General features: G+C 42.4%; 1 protein-coding gene across 3 annotated transcripts in view; it reads left to right on the plus strand.

Annotated features, from left to right (window-relative positions):
• RAI14 (retinoic acid induced 14) overlaps nucleotides 1-22,065 on the plus strand; it is a 144,501-nt gene that overhangs the window by 47,141 nt on the left and 75,295 nt on the right. Inside the window, exon 1 of one of the 3 annotated variants that reach the window (XM_086676794.1) lies at nucleotides 14,412-14,966. The exons of the other annotated variants lie outside the window; for them this stretch is intronic. The gene's annotated coding sequence lies outside the window, so the exon portion shown is untranslated. Of the gene's footprint in view, nucleotides 1-14,411; nucleotides 14,967-22,065 lie in introns of those variants that run through there. 3 annotated transcript variants of the gene reach the window in all.

The following is a 22,065-nucleotide window of genomic DNA, read 5'->3' on the forward strand; positions in this document are numbered from 1 at the left end:
AATGGAGACCTGGTTCTTCAGAGAACTTGTACTTTTCACTGAGGATACAGGACATTTGCATGTGGAATAATTAATATTCAAGACAGAATCCAAGTACTGTATAAGTGATATAAAGTACATGCTTTAAAGGTTCAGAGGAGGGGCACCTTGGGTGGTTCAATCAGTTAAGTGTCCAACTTTCAGTTTTCGGCTCGGGTCATGATCTCATGATTCATGAGTTTGAGCCCCGTGTCAGGCTGTGCGGAGCCTGCTTGGGACTCTGTCTCTCTCAAAATAAATAAACTTAAAAAAAAAAAAAAAAAGGTTCAGAGGGATGCATAATCCCTGCAAAATGGATTTTCAGATAAATTGAATAAGCATTTTTGAGTGTCTTCAGTGAGTACTCCAGAAGATGCTAAGGTGAGCAATCTCCCATCCCTGTGTCCTGAGAGGCTAGAATGTAGGCGGTGATGGTGATAGTTCAGGATGGGGAAAATGGTAACACAGAATGAAATTGGAGAAAGAGGCTATGGTGAAGAGGTTCTAAGAAAAGGAGGGGTTAGGGAGGGGAAGGACAGACTGACAAAAGGAAGAATCTTGTAAGATGGGGAGAATTCTGAGAGAGGTGTGGCTGAGGTCATTCTTGATAGTCAACTCTAGCCTTCCCAAAGGTGTGGAGGTGGAACGTGTGAGATGTGCTGCCTGTGGTCCACTCTATCTCTAATGACGTGGCCTTGTGGGAAAATAGGGGAGGAAACTGATTTGGGGGCATCTAGGTCCATGACTCCTGGATGAAGTGATTATATTTAATTTCTTTAGGGAGTCATTAAAGGTTTCTAAGTGACCCACCTGGGTGCTTGCCTCCAGGAAATTGATCGTGAGGGCTGTGTAGGTGACTTGGAGTGCGTTAGGTCTGGCCATGGGAGAATGGGCTAGCCGATGGTTATTTAGGTGAGAAGGGATAAAAGACTAAAGGAAAAGAAGGCCACACATGGACAGAAAGGACCTAGTAGATCCAAAGTGGACTTGGAAACTTTTTGGACATCCAGATGAGAGAGAAAGAAAAGACGATGGGTAGTTTTATTAGAGGCGGGCGAATGATAAGAGTCAAGAGGAGGAAAGTTAATTCTTTGGTAAATTAGGGATGGCAGAAGAGGGTTTGACTGTGGTTTTTGCCTTAAAGAAGGGGCAGTGAGTGTAGCAATTGAGGCTGATAGATTTTGGCCACAAGTCCTGTAGCGCACTTGGCTTTGTGACTTAACGTCTCTGTGCCTGCCTTTTGGGCCATCATGAGGGTTCAAGGACATGATGCGTGGATTTTGGTGCACGTGAACTCTGGCTGCTGATTTCTATTTCTGTTTCTATTCGTAAGAGAAGGGGGCTTATGTGAATGCATTTTCTTCTACAAATAAATAAAACATCTGCAAAGACGCAGCAAAGAGTGACTTTGTAACATTGGCATTAAACAAATAAAACTTTTAAAAAGGAAGATCCTCAGGCTTGACTTCTTTTTTCATCAATTAACTGTTTAATATTTTCATCTTCTCTGGGTATAATTTCCTGAGGTAATCCTATTCTAATCTACATTGCCCTATTTGAGTTTTCTTTTGTCTTTTTTTTTTTTTTTTTTTTTTGAAAGAGGTCATGAGCAGGGGAGGGGCAGAGAGAGAGAAGGAGCCACAGAATCTGAAGCAGGCTCCAGGCTCTGAGCTGTCAGCACAGAGCCCAATGCGGAGCTCTAACCCGCAAACTGTGAGATCATGACCTGAGCCGAAGTCAGATACTTAACCGACTGAGCCACCCAAGCGCCCCAAGTTTTCTTTTTCTTCTTTTTTTTTTAAAGTTTATTTATTTATTTAGAGCACTCACAAGCAGGAGAGGAACAGAGAGAGAGAGAGAGAGAGAGAGAGAGAGAGAGAGAGAGAGAGAATATCCTAAGCAGACTCCACACTGTCAGTGCACAGCTTGAAGCAGGGCTCAAACTCACTGTGAAATCATGACCTGAGCTGAAATTGAGTCAGACGCTTAACCGACTGAGCCACCCAGGTGCCCCTTATTTTCTTTTTGAATAAGGAGTTATAGTTCTGTTAAAATTGTGAATTCTTCAAATAGATTTCTAAGTTTCAACTATAAAGACGCTATTTCAGATTTTTCTTATCATTTTAAACCATCTATTAATGTCATTTTAGATCTCTACTTTATGCTTTCTGTTCCTCAACCCATTGTATTTAGAATAGCTGTTAAGTCACATTAAACACAAATGAGATTTGCAAAATAACTTCATGTTTTTACTGAGGAAACCATGCAAATGTGGCAATGGGTTAACTGGGATGGGGAAGTGGAGGGAACACAATTAAGTGTATTGCACCTTTTACTGGGCATTCCAGCCAGGAAGGGAGAGTGATTTTCTATTTGATTTTTAGGGCTGAGTGGTTTCACTTCTTGCTGGACTCAAGGTCATATGATCTTGATCATATGTTGACATAAGTTAGAAACACTGACCTAACTGTAATTACCGGGACAGGAAAGGAGGCAAGAACTCCCAGCTTTAAAACCCAGTAATATATAATAATAATTAGCCATCTTTTGTTGAGTGCAAGAGTAGAGGTTTTGAATTTGCAATTGGAAATACTATTCCAAATACCTTCTGGCATTGTCAGAAATTCTTTGCCCCAGGATTCTGTTTTTCAGGTAATGTTTCTGTCCTACTCTCTGATAAGGGGTAGGATGGTGGATGCTGATTCTATTAAGATTAGAAGTGCAACAACCCAACCTTGAAAACAACAGCTGTGCTGAAAGTGTAATGAAAGTCAGTTCTGACCATCAGAGAAAGGGTGGATCAGAGAAGGGGACCTTAGGACCATGAAAACTCTCCTGACATCTTCCTGCAAGATGGCGGTTTTGTTGTTGGGGTCGGGGGTTATTTGGGTTAACCAGGGATAAAGAAGAATTTTTTTTAAGTAATACTCAGGTATTCTAATAGGTGCTTCTATATAGCACTTCTATATTTTTGCGGCCAAAGTGGTGTTCTCCCATTTTACGGGAGAAACTGAGACTCAAGTTAAATCTTTCCCCCAAGGTCATGCAGTTCAGGTAGGTGGCAGAGTTGGGATTTGACCCCACCCTGTCTATTTCAAATGCCTAATATCTGTCACGTCAGCAAAGCCTACTAGTTTTATCTTCAGAAGAGGTCCCCAAACTGTCTCTCATTGTCCTGTTGGCACCTGGTCCAGGCAACACCTGTCTCTTACTGAGATTCAGCTCACTGCTTCTCCTCTTGCTCCTGGTGGCTGGATCCATAGATCCTTTCGTTCAGTTCTGTGGCCAGAGTCCTTCAGTGGCTTCCCAGACCAGGTCCAAAAGCAACCCCTTCCTGCTCAGCCCCCTCTGGCCTCAGGTGGTGTGCTTGCTCTGTAAACAATCTCATTTGCATTTCCTTGAGCCCCCCCCCCCCACCCCAGCCCTTCTTAGCCTCAGGGCCTTTCCTGGCTATTCCCAGCCTGGAAGGCTCTTCCCCACCCTTCTTCAGGGCCCCCTTTCCTCAGACCCTAGAGAAGTCTTTCTCGATGCTCCCGTTTCCCAATATAAAATTCTCCTGTCCCTTCTTATTCTCACTTTGACTTATTAAGTGTGTATTACTCTTGACATAATACCTGTTTGTTTATGATATATTTGTGTACGTCCTGTTTCCTCCCCTAGAACAGCCGCCCTACGAGGACATAGGCTTTGGCAAGTTCACTGCCAAATCCCTGGCCTAGCACGTAAGCCAGGGTCAGTAAATCCTTGTTGAATGAATGAATAAATGGATGAATGAATCACAGTTACCTCACTTAATAAATTAAGTATGTTTTCATCAGTCTCCCCAGAATTCTTATGAGGCCAGACACTTTAAAGGAAATGAGGATTTTCTAAAAAAGGACTTCCTGGTGCAAATTTATGTATCTGTATGCAGTATTTGGGTAGTTGCAATACAGTACAAGAAAAACAACCATATTTCCTGTCCTCTAGGAATTTGAAATCCATGAAGAACGCTGACCTTAGAGAGGCCTGATAACATACATCTGGAGTTTGGGGCAAAAGATGAGACCAATAGTCAGCTATTCTGTATTATAGGAAAGGCAAAGGTTTTAGAGGATAAGTATGGGTGGATTCACATGGCCCCATCTTTTGAGATAAGTGGGAATTTGGATACGATAATCTAGGTGAGGCAGAGAGGCTCCTTGGCTGGGACCAGTTCCATTGGGAACATCCATCCCCTTGTACATCCTGGGTCGGCATTTCTGCACCCATTCAGAAAAGACTCTGAGGAAGGTCAGCAGTTTTTATCATGTGGATAGCTAATTATAAATTTGGGGTTAATTTCTTAAAATATCTTTTCTCCCACTTTTAGTACCCTTCCACTTCCTCCTCCTGCTTTCTACATCTTTTTTCTTTAAAAGGAAAGAGAGAAAGCCTGGTGAGACTGGATATCCACGAGAGCTGTTCTCTTCAGCCTTCCTCCAAGGTTGGGAGATTGGTGAGGTTCTAGGGAAGAATGGGGGACCCTCAGGCTAAAGGCTGCTCCTCCTCCTATGCCCAACCATAGATTTCTTGTCATGGGTGCAGTGCTTCCTCTCTAGGGTCAGGAGAAATGTTCTCTGACTGCCCGTGGCCGATATGTGACTCTTAAAGTCGTACATTTATTGTGTGGGTGTAATGGATTCTACTTGTGCACTTAATAAGATGAAAGACATTTCTTTCACTTATGAATTAAACCCTGGTTAATTGGCGGGTCATTTTGAGACTATATATTTTAGAGTTACCAAAAAGAGTATCTTTACACTGTTCACATGCCTAAAATTAGTAAGACTCAAGAGTTTTAAAAGCACATTTCTTCTTTTCTCCTTTCCCCATTTAACCAGAGCTGAACAGCTTGCAAGTAGAAAACATAGACTTAAAAAATCTAGATGTAATTTCACTGTAGTTTTGTGAGTGGGAATTTCTTAGTTGTTTTGACATAAACCAACTTTAGTGGACATTGTAATTTCCTTCCGTTTTCTCCCCCCCCCCCCCCCCCCCCCATTTGGGGAAGAAAAAAATCCTTGTGGAATGCAGTGATTTAAGAGCTTGGTGGTGGCAGGAGAGGAGCCTAGGGGTGGTCACATGATGGGACTTGCATCCCCAAGGCAAGGCTTCCCCCGTGAATGTGAGAGCAAAGGCCTCCGGTGAAGTTGTCAGTCTTTTGTTGAAGGAGGCTTTTCTAGGAGGTGAAGTACCAGCATTCTTGCCTCTTTAGCCCAGATCTGAGCTGCACTGGTTCCCATTTCTCAGGGAGGGCAGTGAACTTTCTCTGCGTTCCTGATGGTTAATGAAGTTGTTCCCAAATCTATCACCACTTCCTTCCAGCCCTGTGGGAAGTGAATGCTTGCTTAGTAGGATATCCTGAAGGACAGAGGCAGGGCAGGGAGAGGACAGAGAAAGGCTCATTCTTCTCTGCTCGTCATCCCTGTCACTTGCTGCCCTGTGTGCAAAGTAGAGTGGAAAGGCACATACATCACCATTAGCTAAAGACAAATGCTGGCTGATGCACACTGGGAAGAGCAATTAGCAAATTAATGAATTATGGCTGAGGGGACCTCTCCTCTCAAAGCCCACTATTTAAGAGCGATCCCTTGGTAACCACCTTTATTAAATACACACAGATGGAATGTTGGTCATTCACAAGTGTTTTCCTGTGGTAACACAGTTATCCAACCTACCAGGCAGAACGTTAATCACACACAAGGAGGTGTATAGTCGGTGATTCCCAACATTTTTAAGCGTGAAAACCCTGTTCTAATATACATACATAAATTTCACGGACCTTTAACTTCTAGGAACTATTTTATTATTATCTGTTGATTGAGAGGATATATAATCAATACCAAGATCAATAATATGTGAAATGAATTTGAATTGTTATTTTGGAATTTACTGTATTTGAAAATTGTGTGTGGCAGGGGGCATGTTACACATAGTGACTAGTGCTCATGGACTAATGGAGTTTTTTCATTCCCCACCAAATTGAAGTCCTCCTCCCACCCCCTCTCCGCTTCCAAACACTAGGACCAACGCCCCTAGGTGGGCTCTACTGGGAGAGCAGAAGACTGAGTTTTAGAGTCAGGTGTCAGATAATGGGTTCACACTTCCAACCCTGCTACTTTCTGGATGATCCTGGGTAAGTTACTAAAACTTTCAGTGCCTCTGCTTTCTCATCTTTAAATGGACATCACAGTTAAATCTCATAGGACTTTGGAGGAATTGAAGTTTTGAAGTTTTCTTGTACCACACAGGGTATGTGGCACAGGGAAGGTGACACGATGTTTGTGGTTCCCCTCCTGCATGCGCTTCCTTATCTCCAGGACAGATCCAAGGCCAAAAATGTATAAAACCACATAATTTTTTCTGCGTCTGGGTATTAACTTGGGCTATAATGTACATTCCAGTTACTAGGTCTGTTTAACAAGTCACAATTAAAGTTAGTGGCACATTGGGGCGCCTGGGTGGCGCAGTCGGTTGAGCGTCCGACTTCAGCCAGGTCACGATCTCGCGGTCCGTGAGTTCGAGCCCCGCTTCGGGCTCTGGGCTGATGGCTCAGAGCCTGGAGCCTGTTTCCGATTCTGTGTCTCCCTCTCTCTCTGCCTCTTGCCTGTTCATGCTCTGTCTCTCTCTGTCCCAAAAATAAATAAACGTTGAAAAAAAAATTAAAAAAAAAAAAAAGTAGCACAAAACAAACATTTATTACACTCACAAATTTTCTGGACGGGGTGCACAGGGACAGCTTGTCTCTGATCCATGACGGGGGACTTCATCTGGGAAGCCTTGAGGCCTGGCGGCTCATTCGCTCATTGTCTGGGGGTGGATGCTCTCCCTTGTCCTCACCTAAGACCTTTGCCAAGGCTTTTGGCCAAAACATTGCTCTCTCCATGTGGCCTGGGCTTCCTTGCAGTGTGGTAACTGGGTTCTAAGAGAAGCATCTTGAGAGAGAACCAAACAGAAACCGTGTCACCCTTTATGATCGAGCCTGGAAGTTGCATAGTGTCACTTCTGCCAGATTCCGTCACTTGAAAGTCCTACCAGGTGAGGAGAAATGAATTCTGCCTCTTGATGCAGGTGGCAAAGTCCTGGAAGAGCAGATGGGACCAGAAATCTTGCAGGGCCATTTTTGGAAGACATAATGTGCCACAATATATGAGCGGTCTGTAAGTTTATAGGCGGAGAAGCTTCTAGAGTGTACTAGCACTAGTGTTCCCTGGGTTATTGCAGTAGCGTGCCAGGAGGTGCACTTACCAAAAGCCAAGACCTTAACCAAAAGGCCTGGGATGCAGGACTTTGAACTCTGTCCCAGGAAAGGTATCACTTTGCAGCTTTGAACTAGAGCCTGGGTTTTCATCTAAAAGTCACCGAAATGTCTGGTTGTCAGTGGCTTGTTGGTAACTGAACTCAAAGGTGCAGGACACACACAGGAAGCCAAAGACTGGCTCTTCGTCTAGTGCTAGAATCTTCTTTCGTGACAAAAGCTCTGTTACTTATATCCCACCTTGCCCCCCTTAATAAAAAGTCATCGATTATATTTTTTCCTGAGATTTATTTTTGACTCTGATTGTTCCAGAAAAGTTGTAGTGTTTGGAAGGTCGCCTCTGGAGAAGAATAACCAACTTCTCTGGGATCAGAGTTCTTCTGGTGTTATCACTCTCATGTTTCCCGGTAAATAATCCTTTCTCTACCACTTCTCAGCTGGTTTGAAGTGAGATCTCCTTAAAGCTGAACAAACTAAGCTCTTAGGCAGATGAGCCAAAAAAGCAAGTGTAGAGAAAGAGTGAACACAGGATTTAAAAAATACATATATATCACATGGTTCAGTTATGTGTGAAGCAGAATGTTTAAGGAAGTTATGGTGGGGTGATGAGGCTCTAGTTGTTGATCAGTAATATGGAATGGGGTTAGCCTGTAAAACGTTCGAGTGCTTCCAGACTCCGCAAGTCACTTTTGAATGACTGTCTCAGATTTTAAATCTGTCAGATAAAAGTCATAGTACTTCTACGAGGTCTCACCAGGCTGTTTGGGGTGCATGAGGGGTAACCGAGACAGAGAGTCTTTGGAAATATCCATGTGCCGTTCACATGTAAGTTCTGGCATTTTTGTTTTTAGTCAGAGGTAGGACTCTGACATGGTGCGGTGTCACTCAGAGAAGGGACAGAGACCTGCCTTCCCAGCCTTCTCCTTTCTATTTCTTGTCATTTTCTTCTGTCCTTTCTCTCACCTGTTTTCTGTTTTCTTCTTTGTCTTCCCGCTGCCTTGCCTTTTTTCTCTCTTTTCTAAGGCCCACAGTGTCCCTTGGATTCCTGCAGATCATTGCCTGTCAGATCTGGAGAACTGAACAACTGGTGGTCAAAACTGCGTCTTTAATCTATATTTACAAGGATTTTACATCATGCCCGGCTCTGGGCTTAAAGAGGGGTTTGGCAGCTGGTTTCATGGTTACTGGCCAGCCTGTGGGGAGGGTCATGAAGCAGGCTCAAATAAGTCCCTGCTGCCTGCTGCACCTGAGCAGGATGCAAAATATTGCCCATGTGACAAATCAGGGCCTCATATTCAAAATGTCTGTCTTTATGCCTTGGATTTGTGGCCATTATTTAAATCACCTCTTATTTTCTCTGCCAATCTAAGTATCTTTGTGTGTTTTTTCTTGATGCTTTTCTTTTAATGTTTATTTCTTTTGGGAGAGAGTGAGTGAGTGAGCACGCGAGCATGTGAGTGTGCATCCCAAGGAGGCCCCGTGCTATGAGAGCAGAGCCCGATGTGGCGCTCGATCTTATGGACTGTGAAATTGTGACCGAAGTTGAAATCCAGAACTCAGATGCTTAACCGACTGAGCCACCCAGGTGCCCCTCTCCTGGACACTTCTGACTGCTCTAGAGAAAGCTAGAGCACCTTTAGGTGCCCCCTCCCCAAAGTGACTTTCATGCATGCCGTGCAGCCTATATAGTAAATCAGATTTTTCCAACTAGACCCTCTGTTATGCGCTAAATTTTACACCCCCTGCTAATTCATATGTTGAAGCCCGCCCACCCCCAGTAGTTCTGAAGGTGACTGTATTAGGACCTTTGAAAGGGTGAGTAGGTTAAAATGAAGCCTTTAGCCTGGGCCCTAACCCAGTCAGACTGGTTTCAGAAATTTGGACACATGAAGAGACAGCAGGGGTACACAGGCATATAGAAAAGACCATGGCGGACACCGTGAAAAGGTGGCATTGCAAGCCACGGAGAGGAGCCTCCGAAGAAACCAAACCTGCAGGCTTCTTAATCTTGGATTTTTCAGCCTCCAGAACTGAAAGAAAATTTATTGGTTAAGCCACCCAGTCTATAGAATTTATGGCAGCTTTAGTAAACATGCCCTCGAATTTTAATGAAAGTTTATAAAGCCATGTTTATACGATGTGGAAACAACCAGATAAATACAAACTTAATTTTCCTTTTATAGGTCAGCTGTACAGGGTAGTGATGATCTGTAGTAGTTATGGCTCTCTAGAGGACCAGAACCAATAACACCTCTTCCTGTCTGCCTATCTAGAGATTCTTTTCATTTTTTTCTATTAAAAAAATTTTTTTAAGGATTGTGTATTTTTGAGAGACACAGACAGAGTGTGAGTGGAGGAGGGTCAGAGAGATCCAGAGACACAGAATCTGAAGCAGGCTCCAGGCTCTGAGCTGTCAGCATAGAGCCCAACGCAGGACCTGAACCCACAAGCTGTGAGATCATGACCCGAGCCGAAGTCAGACACTTAACCAACTGAGCCATCCAGATGCCCCTGCCTATCTAGAGATTCTAAGCGATTAGTTAACACACTTATGGGACTGGCAAGTCCAAAATCTACAGGGCAGGCCAGCAGTCTGGAAAAACAGGTTAGAGTTATTACATTTTTTAAAATATTTATTTTGAGAGAGAGAGGGAGGGAGGGAGGGGGGAGAGGCAGGGACAGAGAGAGAAGAAGATACAGAATCTGAAGCAGGCTCCAGACTCTGAGCTGTCAGCAGAGCCCGACGTGAGGCTGGAACTCATGAACCGCGAGATCATGACCTGAGCTGAAGTCAGATGCTCAATGTACTGAGTCACCCAGGCTCCCCGTGGAGTTATTACATTTTCTTTTTTTTTTTTTTTAACGTTTTATTTATTTTTGAGACAGAGAGAGACAGAGCATGAATGGAGGAGGGGCAGAGAGAGAGGGAGACACAGAATTGGAAGCAGCCTCCAGGCTCTGAGCCATCAGCACAGAGCCCGACGCGGGGCTCGAACTCCCGGACCGCGAGATCGTGACCTGGCTGAAGTCGGACGCTTAACCGACTGAGCCACCCAGGTGCCCCAAGTTATTACATTTTCAAGTCTGGTGTCAGAATTCGTCTTGGGGGGCATCCCAGTCTTTTCTTTTGTGGTCTTCAGTTTATTGGATGCAGCCCATCCATATTCTGGAGAGTAATCTGCTTCAAAATCTGCTGATTTAAATGTTGATCACATCCAAGAAATACCTTCACAGCAATATCTAGACTGGTATTTGACTAAATATGTGGGCGCCAGAGCCTAGCCAAGTCGACACATAAAGTTAACCATCGCATGGTGTTAATGCAAATGTGGTAGCTGGGCTCACTTTATAAGTAAAAAAAGTGGGATTTTAGAAGGTGATTTGATAAAAGCTCACGTTCAAGTAGAGGTATTAATAATAATCATGTGCTTTTACATATATAGCCTCACTTGATGCTTTCAGCCAAGCTTTTGTTTTAATAAATGAGTGAATTGAACACACATTCAATCATAGTGTACTCATTACCTCTACATTTCTGTCGATGGTACAAGCATTAAACGTGACGTCAAGTGTGGACTCCATTGTATTTACACAGTGCTTCAGAATTTCAACATTTCCTATACTACTTGTTCATAAATCACTTGCTCTATGCTTTTTTGCCTGCGTATCTTCAGCAGAATATAGAAGAACGATGAGACCTATAGTTTAGTTTTTTTGGGGGGGGGTGGGGGGTAGATTTTGCATCATAATCCTACTTTGCTACCGTGGGAATTCCTGCATAAAAATCTAGGACTGTAGTTGAGGTAATGTTTGAATTTTACTTTTCTTCTGTTACTTCTGTCCATTCGATTGAAGCTTAGAAAAGTAGCCATCTATTAAATTGAAGCTCCCTTTCTGAGGCAGGAGGCTAAGGCAGAATGGTGAGGTGGGGTCTCCTAGGTAACCAAACTTAGCACAAATGCCCTCCTTTTAACAGGGCCTGGGTCTATTTAAAACGTGTTGGTAACTGTTAAAGAAGAAACCATTAAACCACCCCTCCCCCTACCATCTTCATTGTGATTTAAATCAATCCCTACTACTTTTCATTCTTGCACAAAACTAATTAACACACTAATTATTTAGAGTGCTTTAAAACCAGGTGACAGGGCTCCCCTTTCTAGAAGTATTGACATTTTTCTTTAGGAGCAAATGGAGATATATTTATGGGCAGTTTGCAAAAGGATTCAAATCATTTAGAAATAACACCACTTTTTTGAAACTCTTTGTTTCCTATCCGTGTCTGTGATTTAGGGATCATGGAAATAAATTTTGGATTTATATAAACCAAGTAGCTTCCTAAGAATATAAGACCTGAATTACTTAATGCAGATTACTTAAAGAAACTAGAAGAAAATGGAATTGAATATTCATTATATATCTTTGAAAGAAGGAAGGCATTCTGAGCCTAGAAGCAATAGAAAGAATCACAAAGTACACTTAAATTAGCTTAAATTCACCGGGTATTAGATGGACATGAGGGCACACTGCCCCTCCCCACCTCCCATTAGTAGGCAAAGAACAGACCCAGAAAATATTTGTGGGAAAAATGGCCATCAGTCTTTATTATTGTCAACCCATCAACTCAATTCGAAACAATCAGAGGACACCCAAAGACGATTCACAGCCAGTAACTGAACATGTTGAATGTGTTCTCAACTTGCCAGTAATCAAACCCTGTAGGTTAAAATCAAATGCCAAAAACAATATGGTCAAAGAAATGTGAGATCTGATCAGATATTTGATGATATTAAATTATTCTTAAAAGTCTTAGGTGTAGTAACAGTATTTTTAAAAAATCCTTATCTTTTAGGGATATACACTGGAATATTGAGAGATGAAATTATATGATGTCTGGAATTTGCTTCAAAGTTTCTAGGTTGGGAAGGAAGGGAAATGAATGAAGGCATAGATGCAGACAAGGGAGAAGGACATGAGCCGGTATTTGTTAAGGCTGGGTGATGTTTACATGGGGATTCATTATATTCTTTTCTGTTTTTTAGTTTGAATTAAAAAAAAAAAACATTTGCAATTTTTTATAATAAAAAGTTAAAAAACCCAAAGATCAAACTAACTTGAAGCAAGAGGAAACCACACATTATGTGCTTTCTAATGGAAGTACCCAGCCCCTCCCATGAAGTATTTATTGCTGCCCCCAAATTGAATTTAGAGGAAATAAGGACATAGAGGAACATGTTAAATGTTCTAGTGGTGTTCAGTTAGTATAAACTCTGTAGGTCAGTGACCTCATTTCTGAACTAGTAAATTAAAGAAAAACATGGTAGGAGGGGAGGAGAATTTACAAGTTAAGAGACTTGAAGGGACAGGGCCACCATTTACAATGCAGAAAACTTGTTTGTATTTTGAGTCCAAAAAACCAAAAAAAATTTGAGATGATGGGGACTTTGGATGTTTGCTACATTTAGGCATTACCCTAATTTTCTAAGATAGGATATGGTATTGTGTTCATGTTCTAAAACAGAGTTCTTACTGTGTAGAGCCATGCTGAAATATTTATTGAAGCTGTGTTATGTGGTCTGGGATTGACCATAGATGATCTGGGGAAAGAAGTATTTAGGGTGGGAATATAAATGAAATGAGACAGCCATCAGTTGGTAGTCATTGAAGAGGATGATAAGTTACTTTCTTTACTCTTGGATATGTTTAAATATTTCCATAATATTAAAAAAAAACTGCATGCTTTTGCCCATTGTTATATTACTTGAACATTTTCTACAGGATGATACCCAATGGTCTTGCACTTTTCTAGTGTGCTTTGTGGAAAACAGTCTTATCGAAGATAGTTTTGAGAATGATATGCACAAATATGTTTCTGGCTGTGTGCTTTATAGCCCCTTCCTGAAAATAAATGCTAAGCAACAGAAGAATGTTAATTTTTTCCAAATAACTTATGGAATTTTATATGTCCTATAAAATGACAAGTTATTGCCCTACAAAGTTGTTTTTAATTATATGAGTAAAAGAAAACAGGACAAAAGTCAGTTTACTGGAAAAGAAATACTTGGGAAAGTTGACCAACAGGAAATAAAGCTCAATGTTTAACTTTGTTTTTAGGAGAGTATCAAGTTATGGATATGGATGTTCCTCTTCTCTTTCTATAGTTTTCTGTTGTTATATTTTGTTCTTAAAATCTTGTGGGGCACCTGGGTGGCTCAGTCTGTTGGGCGTCCGACTTCAGCTCAGGTCATGATTTCGCAGTCCGTGAGTTCGAGCCCTGCGTTGGGCTCCGTGCTGAAGGCTCAGAGCCTGGAGCCTGCTTTGGACTCTGTGTCTCCCTCTCTCTCTGCCCCTCCCCCGCTCATGCTGTGTCTCTCTCACTCTCAAAAATGAATAAATGTTAAAAGAAAAAAAAAATCTTAAGCATAGGGGTGCCTGGGTGGCTCAGTCGGTTGAGCGTCCGACTTAGGCTCAGGTCATGATCTTGCGGTTTGTGAGTTCAAGACCTGCATCGGGCTCTGTGCTGACAGCTCAAACCCTGGAGCCTGCTTCAGATTCTGTGTCTCCTCCTCACTCTGCCCCTCCCATGCTCATGCTCTATCTCTCTCTGTCTCTCAATAATAAATAAATGTTAAGGAAAAAAAGTTAAATCTCAAACATAAAAATATGTAATGTTGTATATTGAGACAATATACCCACATGTATTTAAACTACATTATTTATCTTCACTTAAAACAAGCATATTTTGTTAAACAAAGTAATATTTGTGGGGTTATTTTATATTTTAAGTGAATGGTCAATTATTTTGCAATTGTATGCTCCAGATAACCTCTTGTAGGAGACACTTTATTTGCATATTTATACATTTACTTATTTATTTTAGAACACGCGAGAGAAAATAGCTCCAGTGCTTTTGACCTGTGGGAGGTTTTGTGTTTTCTGACCTGTCTACACAGAGGTTGGCAGGGTTGTCTTACCTACTCCTTTTCTGTTTTCCATTCTCTTGGCACTGAACTGCCTAAGTGCTTCCATCTTGCAGGATTTTAAAAGAAATACATATATTTTTAATGTTTATTTCTTTTTGCGAGAGAGAGAGAGACAGAGAGACAGAGACACAGGATCTGAAGCAGGCTCCAGGCTCTGAGCTGTCAGCAAAGAGCCTGATGCGGGGCTCGAACCCATGAACCGCAAGATCATAACCTGAGCTGAAGTCAGAGGCTTAACCAACTGAGTCACCCAGGCGCCCCGCTCTGCAGGATTAAAATGAAAAAGGAAGAAAGAAAAAGAAATAGCCAGCAACATCTTACAAAGAGTTCGGGAAAACAAATTTAAGGAAACGACTAGTTAAGTCGCAGATGCTCTGGTAATCTTTCTTTGTGAACTTTGTCTTCTGTGTTGACAGAAGGCACTTGAAAGCACTAGGATCACATGGGCCGGGTGATGTTTGCACAGGTTCAAAGCAAGAAAGGTTAGGATTCAACCCAAGTGACTAAGGGCCTGACGTCCAGGAGTCCAGACATGACCAGGGTGGCCACGTTGTGCTAAAGGACTAAAAGTGGGGGTGGGAGAGTAGTGGAGCAAATGCCTCACCCTCCCTCTCTTTTCTGCCTCTTCACTTTGTGGTAAGGAGGGAATCACAGGCCCCAAGGTGGAGGTGTCTCCTGAAGCAGCCTTGGTAAGAAAAAGCCCGACACGTGTGCTAAGGGACAGTCAGCCTTCCGGGGACTGCCCCAGAGGCCTGTAGTCAGTGAAGGTGGGATCTGGGCTTGGGGGATGGGGTTCTCTGTCTACTCTACAGTAATGCTAAGCTATAGCCTGTGGACCAGTGACCAGGACGTGTCTCACTCTCTAGAAATAACCAGAAAAATCTGGCCCATGGATTGGATGGTATAGTGGCTATAGCGGTACTACTGGGCATGTTGAATTCTTATTGCTACTTTTACTGACACAGTTCTTCTGAGTCTCACTGTACAAAGTGCTAGCACTTGCTGCTAATTTTGCAAAATATTTACACAGCTTTATATTTTAAAGTTATTAATAGAGCCTTCTTTGGTACTTGGAAGATTTTTCTTCCTGCTCTCTAGGAACAGTGATAATAAGGCTGTAACTGACACCTAGACCAAGCTATTATTGACTTCCTCTGCATCCGCTTAACCGTCCTGCACTTGAGAGCCTGCAGTAACTCCTCTGTGTTTAGAAACTTCCATGTGGCTTGTGCTTGCTTTTCTGTAACACAAGCCATTTGTCTCAGTTTCGTTGTCTGAAGTGTGTGTTGCTTAAAACAAAACAAAACAACAGCAAAAAATCCTGTTTGTTTTATTATACTTAATTTCCAGGACTCTTAGAAGTCAGTTGGGTGGAGGGAGGGAATAGGAGAGCAAGATGCCATGAGGAATCTGAGGCCTAGGAAGGTAAAGGAAATTTTCCAGAATCACACAGGCACCCAGAATTTAGATTTCCTGAGCACAGGGCCTTTGTAACTCTTGTGCATAGCTCTGTCCAGTGCAGAGAAGTTGCTCAATAAACATCTACTGAGTGAATGAAAGAATGGGCCAAGCCAGATTCTGAGCCCACGCCTAACTCAGTACTGTAATGCCCCTGTTGCACACATGCATTTAACTGTATTCAAGATGCAGCTGAGCTATTGAACTGTCTCAAGTCCATGAGGCATGACTTTGAAAGGGTCTTTATTTCTTCATCCATGCCAGGCTTACTCTCCCATTCCTGTCTCTTCACAACGTGCAGTTTCCATAAACTTCCAGAGGTGAATCTAGTTGATTTAAGTCTTCTCCCTTTTCCCCAGTGCAACTTGACCCTGACTCTTAGCCCTTGAAGTAAAGGGAGAGGTGGGGTATCTTGCTCTTTCACCCCTTCTTCCCCTTCGTCATCTGGGGTCTACTGCCCTTCCCCCAGGCTGGGAACAGAAAAGAAGCACTGGCGGTAAGGAGGGAAGGCAAACCTGTCTACACTTTGCTGCATGTGGATGCTGTCCTTGAGTCTGTGTCTTGGGCTGGCAGCTGACTCAGTACATCCCCGGTCTCTGCTCCCTGCCTCAGGGAGGGGGTCTGCCTCTGGCTGGACCTTTCCTAACCCTTCTCTCTACCCTGTTGCTGGTGGGGACCTCTTACCCCATGGCAACCATCTTGGTTAGGTATCAGCAAGCTGGTTCGAGTCAGGCTTCATAGCGTGGTGTTCATTTGAGTCCCTGGAAGCTTACTTGACCTGCCTCTCCAAACTGTGGGTGTGTTGGCTTCTTCCCTGATGTCACTGCCCTCCTCTTCTACCTTCCCTCCTTTCTCTCCAGTTCTCTTTTCTCCTGTTCAGAAGGACATGGGGGAAATCAGCCAATCCACTGCGTCAGTAAATGACAACCGGTGAAAGAGATGTTGGTCTTTGTTCTTGCAGGTACCCCCAGTCTCTCTGTGTGATCACTCGATAACCCTACCAATTGGTGGGCGGGGGAGTGAGCTGGAAAGGCTGTGTACCTGGAAGAATAAGCATTGCCCTCTCCTTAAGAGACTCTTACACCCCCACACACACCCCCCCCCCACTCCGCCCAGTGTTCTAATGGAGACTAGGAAGCTGATATTAACCGGGCTGGCTCTGTTACCTTGGAGGAAGTATAGGCCTCCAATTTTATTAGAAGTTGGGTCAGTTCTCTGCCTCAGCAGTGGGCTTTGGTCTCTAATGCTGAGGTGGTAGGAGAAATACCAAGATTTTATCATGACACTTAGACATTAAAGGCATTTTAGTAGAAGGAAAAGCACATATGTTGAGTTACATCATAAGTTGTCTGAAGGATTAAAAAAAATTGTAATCTTATGAACTGAGGAGATGAGCTGGTAGGCTAGGAATATTCCAGCAGCATTTGTGCATTATCTCATTTATTCTTGAAAATACACTATACTATACCAACACGAACGTTCAAAGATATTCAAGACAGAGCTGTCTATAACCATGTAAACCTGCTAACATTACTGTTACCATTTTAGCTATTAAAAACCTTTGATGGAGCTCTTTACTGATATAGGGAAATGTTCAGCATATATTACCTGGTAAGAAAAGTAGCTTACAGAGCATAACTTTTGCTGTATGTGTAGAAAAAACTTGGGCAAATACAAAAAATTAATAGGGTTATTATTCTTGAAAGCGATTCTACTTCATTTTTACCCTTCTGTAGTTTATGAACTTTTTAAAATAAGGAATCTTCTTTACATGTGTAAAAATATGTTTTAAAAGAATTGTACAATTAATGAAAACTTAGAAAAAATATATACTTGTATCAGCTCTTTTGTCTTTCAGGTGTCTTACGTCCTTAATTACTGATGATTTTTTTTTTTTAACATTTCATAGTTTCCAAACAGTAAAGCTTCTAGTTTTTTTTCCCCCTTACTTGACCTACTAAGTATTACTTCATTCCACAATCTGGCTTATATTTCAACAACTGGATGTCCTAAATATTATTTGGCATTTATAAATGCATGTGGTAATTTGGAAAAATGCCTTTATTAAATGTAAATCTTCCAAGTAACTTTAAAAATCTAGCCTTCGGTTTGAAGACTAGAAAACATGAATGCTCTTAACTTGTAGAAAGAGCTTCCAAAAGCTATCTGTCTTATATCCTGACTATTTTGTAATTTAATGGAATCACTAAAATGTTTCAGGGAAATTATTTCCACAGGGTTGAAGTGCCTACAGCTTCATAAATCAGAACGGAGGTTTAGCAGGCAAAGAAATAGTGGCATCGTAGATCTGTGTCTCTTAGTCTAGACAGTTGAATATCAGCCTCTAAGCTCTGTGGGTTAGGAACCTGCCTTGGGGGTCTAACTTCCTGTGATACTTCTAGGCCTAGCACAGAGCAAGGTGTATGGTACAGGTGTTCATGATAGCAAACATTTAGTTAGCACTTACTTTGTGCAAGGCACATCATCTGTGGTTTTCACACATTATCTTGTTTTACCCACATAATGGCTCTCTGGGATAGGTGGTTTTTAACCTCTTCTGAAGGGATAAGGACAGATCTGGGGTATGCATAGTCATGTGTGAGAAATCTAAGTATTTTTTATGCCAAGCTGGCCTAAAATGCCATAGTTACGGACTCACTTTGGAAAGCCTTTTGGTTGGGTGAAATTCAGGTTAAATTAGAGTATATTCATAAAAGTCTGTGTACAGTGTGGGTTTGGCACGAAAGCTCCTTAGTGTTACACGGAAAATTTTCTCAGTAAGAATTTTTTGTGTGTCACATTTTACTTTATTGTATAAAATCTTCAGAATCCCGTTTATGTGCTAAGTATTATAAGCCATATGGTCAGAATATTAAATAGAACAATTCAGAGGTAGGATAAGCACAGAAATCATTCTAACATAGTGCAGGATGTGCTGGGGGGTGGGTGTACTGGCATCTAAGCTGGGCTTGACTTAAGGAAAATAGAACTAGCCTAATATTTTGGAGGCAGGTCCTGAGAATGGTTTGGTTTTTATAAATACTATGAGGAATCATGGGGTTATCTGAATTAATACCTGTCATTCATTCCAAGGAGATCACCACCTCCCAGCAGAGTGTTTATGTAAGGACACTGTATTGGAGGAACATATGGGGTCTTACGTTTTGAAACTTGGAGTGTAAAAGTTTAGTTGAGGGGCGCCTGGATGGCTCAGTCGGTTGAGCGCCTGACTCTTAATTTCGGCCCAGGTCACGATCCCAGGTTCGTGGGATTGGGCACCGCGTTCGGCTCCGTGCTGAGCCTGGAGCCTGCCTGGGGTTCCTGTCTGTCCCCCTCTACCCCTCTTGCTGTGCTCTCTCTCAATCTTAAATAAATATTTAGTATAGAACGACAGCAGTCAACCTTGCATTCTTGTTTTCCAGGTCCAAGTGTGTATTTTACATCTTCATTGTTTGATAGCCACATCAACGACTTTTCTCTTTGCTATGTAATGTGTATCAACCAAAATTTCTAGATTCTTGTGTTCTTATTTTATCGATGTCTTAGTTAATCGGACCGTGTCTTTGAAAAGTCTTACAGGAGCATTTAAGTAAGGGTATATTGGGTTTCTGCATGTTTGAGAATGTGTTCATGTTTTCCGCACAGCCAAAGGACTGTTGGTCAGATAAAATTCTGTATGTCGCTTGATTCCTCGCAGAAATCTGATGGCGGTAGCCCATTGTTTTCTGGTGTTTAAAGTTTTGGAGAAACGTGAGCGGCCTGACTTGGGGAGCCTTTGAAAATAACCTGTTTTCTATCTGGATGGCAATAGAGTTTTTTCTCTATCCTTCAAATTAAAAAAATAGGGACAAAATGTGTCTAGAGATGCTGGTCTCTTCTCTCCCGCCCTCCCCCCCCACTAATTCTAGCTGCTACTTAGAGACCCATTTAACTTTATAGTTAAGCTTTTCTTTATTTCATAGTAGTTTGCTTTTATTATTTCTTAATTTTGCTCAGATTTCTACATCATGTATTAAGTTGCTTGGATCCCTTCTTTTTTGTATCTTTTTCCCTCTCCTTCTTACTGTCTTTTTTCTTTTCCTTTGAGTCAAATTTGTCTTTTACTTTAATTTCAAATTTCCTAGATTCCTCAGTCTTCTCTTCACCATTTCCAACACATTTTAAATTTGGCATCTCCACGTAGTCTTCTTTGATTCCAGACTGTTCTATAGAGAAGTTTCATAGACATATTTTTCTCCCGAATCTAGCTGAAAGCACACATTAGGAAACCCCTCTGGTTTCGTAAAGACCAATTCTGTTACAGGAATAAATGTGCTCTGATTCTCAAAGACGTTCTCTTCCTTTGGACTGCGGGAGCTTTTCTTAGGGCCTGTGCCGTTTCTCTCAGCTAATATTTATAGAGGAGAAGGCTGTGATCATTGGGAACTGAGGAAAGAGATGGTTTCTATCAGGTATTTTAAGATTCCAATTCAAATATTTCTGACCAAAAAAAAGGGGAGGGGGTGTGGGGAAGCAGAAGGGAAATCTGCCTTTGTCAGTCTCCATTTTGCCATTCCAGAAGTCTGGTAGCCTGAGGAGGGTGTAAGTCTGAGTGGGACTTTTGGCAGTGGGCAGTTGTCTGTGCCAGAGTTCAGTGAGTGAGTGGCAGCCTCGAATTCACTGGGGCAGTGTCCCCCCCCTTCTTGGCCGGGCGCAGTTGCTTTCCTTAGGCACTGGCCACACGTGCCTGCACGGCTGGTCTCTCATGGTTTTCCGTCATCCTCTCGGCATGTGGGGCACTGCATGGTGACCGACCCTCACCATTACTGTTTGCTGTCTGAGTTAGGTGTATGGAGTTTTGTTGGGATATCTTCCGGGCATTTTCCTGGAGGGTAAGTGACAACTTGTCCTTGTCCTTGGTCTATTTGGCCTTTCTTCAAACTTGTCCCATCTGACCTAAAACTACAAGAAATTCCCCAAAGTTTCTGGCTTGTGGATATCATCTTTCCATGGTTTCCTGTGCAGATACAAACTTTCCATTAATTTTATAGTCTGCAGTTCATTTTAATGGGACACCAATAAATCGTTCAAGATATTAAGACATTGATGAATTTTCCCGGGGTCCAAACCACTTTAGTCACTTGGCTCAGAGGATAGTTGCAGCTGGAACTCCTGGATGTGCATACAGTCTGCAGTGCGTCTCATCTGTGCCGTAGCCACTCAGCAAACTGGGGCTTGCCCGTGGGTGTACATAGTGGATGTGAACATCAGCCAGTCCGAGAGGAAAAGACCCACTGTGCAAGCTAACAGAATGGGCATTCCCTCAGGAGTGTGAATAATAACCACATTAGCTCACACTCACTGAATGCTTACTGTGTGCCAGACACTGTTCTAAATATTTCGCAAATATTTGGTTCATTCAACTCTCACAACTCTACGAGAGAGGTTAGTCGTAGGATTTCTCATCTTACAATTGAGGCACACAGGAATTAAGTCACTTGGCCAAGCTCTCACTGGTGGAACTGGGCTATGAATGCAGGCAGTCTGGTTTCTGGGTCTGTGCGTTAAAGCACTATATTATACCGCATTTCGAAAAGTGGGACTGAGGTTGGAGATCTGATAGTGTAGGGAGTTTGGATTTGTTCGAATAGACGGAAGGGAACCAGCTGATGCCTAGCAGTGCGGGTAGGTGGCAAGATGAAAATGTCAAGATAATATTCAAATCGTTGTAGTGGAGAAGAGGGAAGACTATTCTTGGGGGAACCATGAGGGCTGGCTACTTCCTTAATATTTTTACCGGCAACCTTATTTGAAAAAATTCAGTGCTTTGCTGGTGTCTTTTACTCAGGCAAACATTCATTCCCTTGACAAACATTTATTCATCACTGGCCACGTCAGCCCTTCTGCTAGGTGCCAAGGATGCAGATGTAAAGACCACAGTCCCTGCCCTTGAACTCAGAGTCTATGGGACAGCAGTAGGTGGGTACACCAAATGACTTTTAGTAGAACTTATTTCTAAGTGGTAATAAGCTGTACATAACGTGTCCTGGAAAATGGAGCTTCAAAATTTCCAAAGCATCCATGTTTTTATTATTATTATTATTTTATTGTTTTAATAATAAAAGAACTAATTCATTTTAAGTGTGTGTTTAAATTTTTTTTAAGTTTATTTATTTTGAGAGAGAGATAGGGCAAGCAGGGGAGGGGAGGAGAGAGAGGGAGAGAAAGAAGCCCAAGCAGGCTCTGCACCATCAGTGTAGAGCCTGATGCAGGGTTTGAACTCATGAACCATGAGATCATGACCTGGGCTGAAACCAAGAGTTGCATGCTTAACCAACGGAGCCACCCATG

The sequence above is a fragment of the Puma concolor genome, chromosome A1, assembly GCF_028749965.1.
Source record: "Puma concolor isolate L17-30 chromosome A1, mPumCon1.1.hap2, whole genome shotgun sequence".
In the NCBI taxonomy this organism is placed as follows: domain Eukaryota; kingdom Metazoa; phylum Chordata; class Mammalia; order Carnivora; family Felidae; genus Puma; species Puma concolor.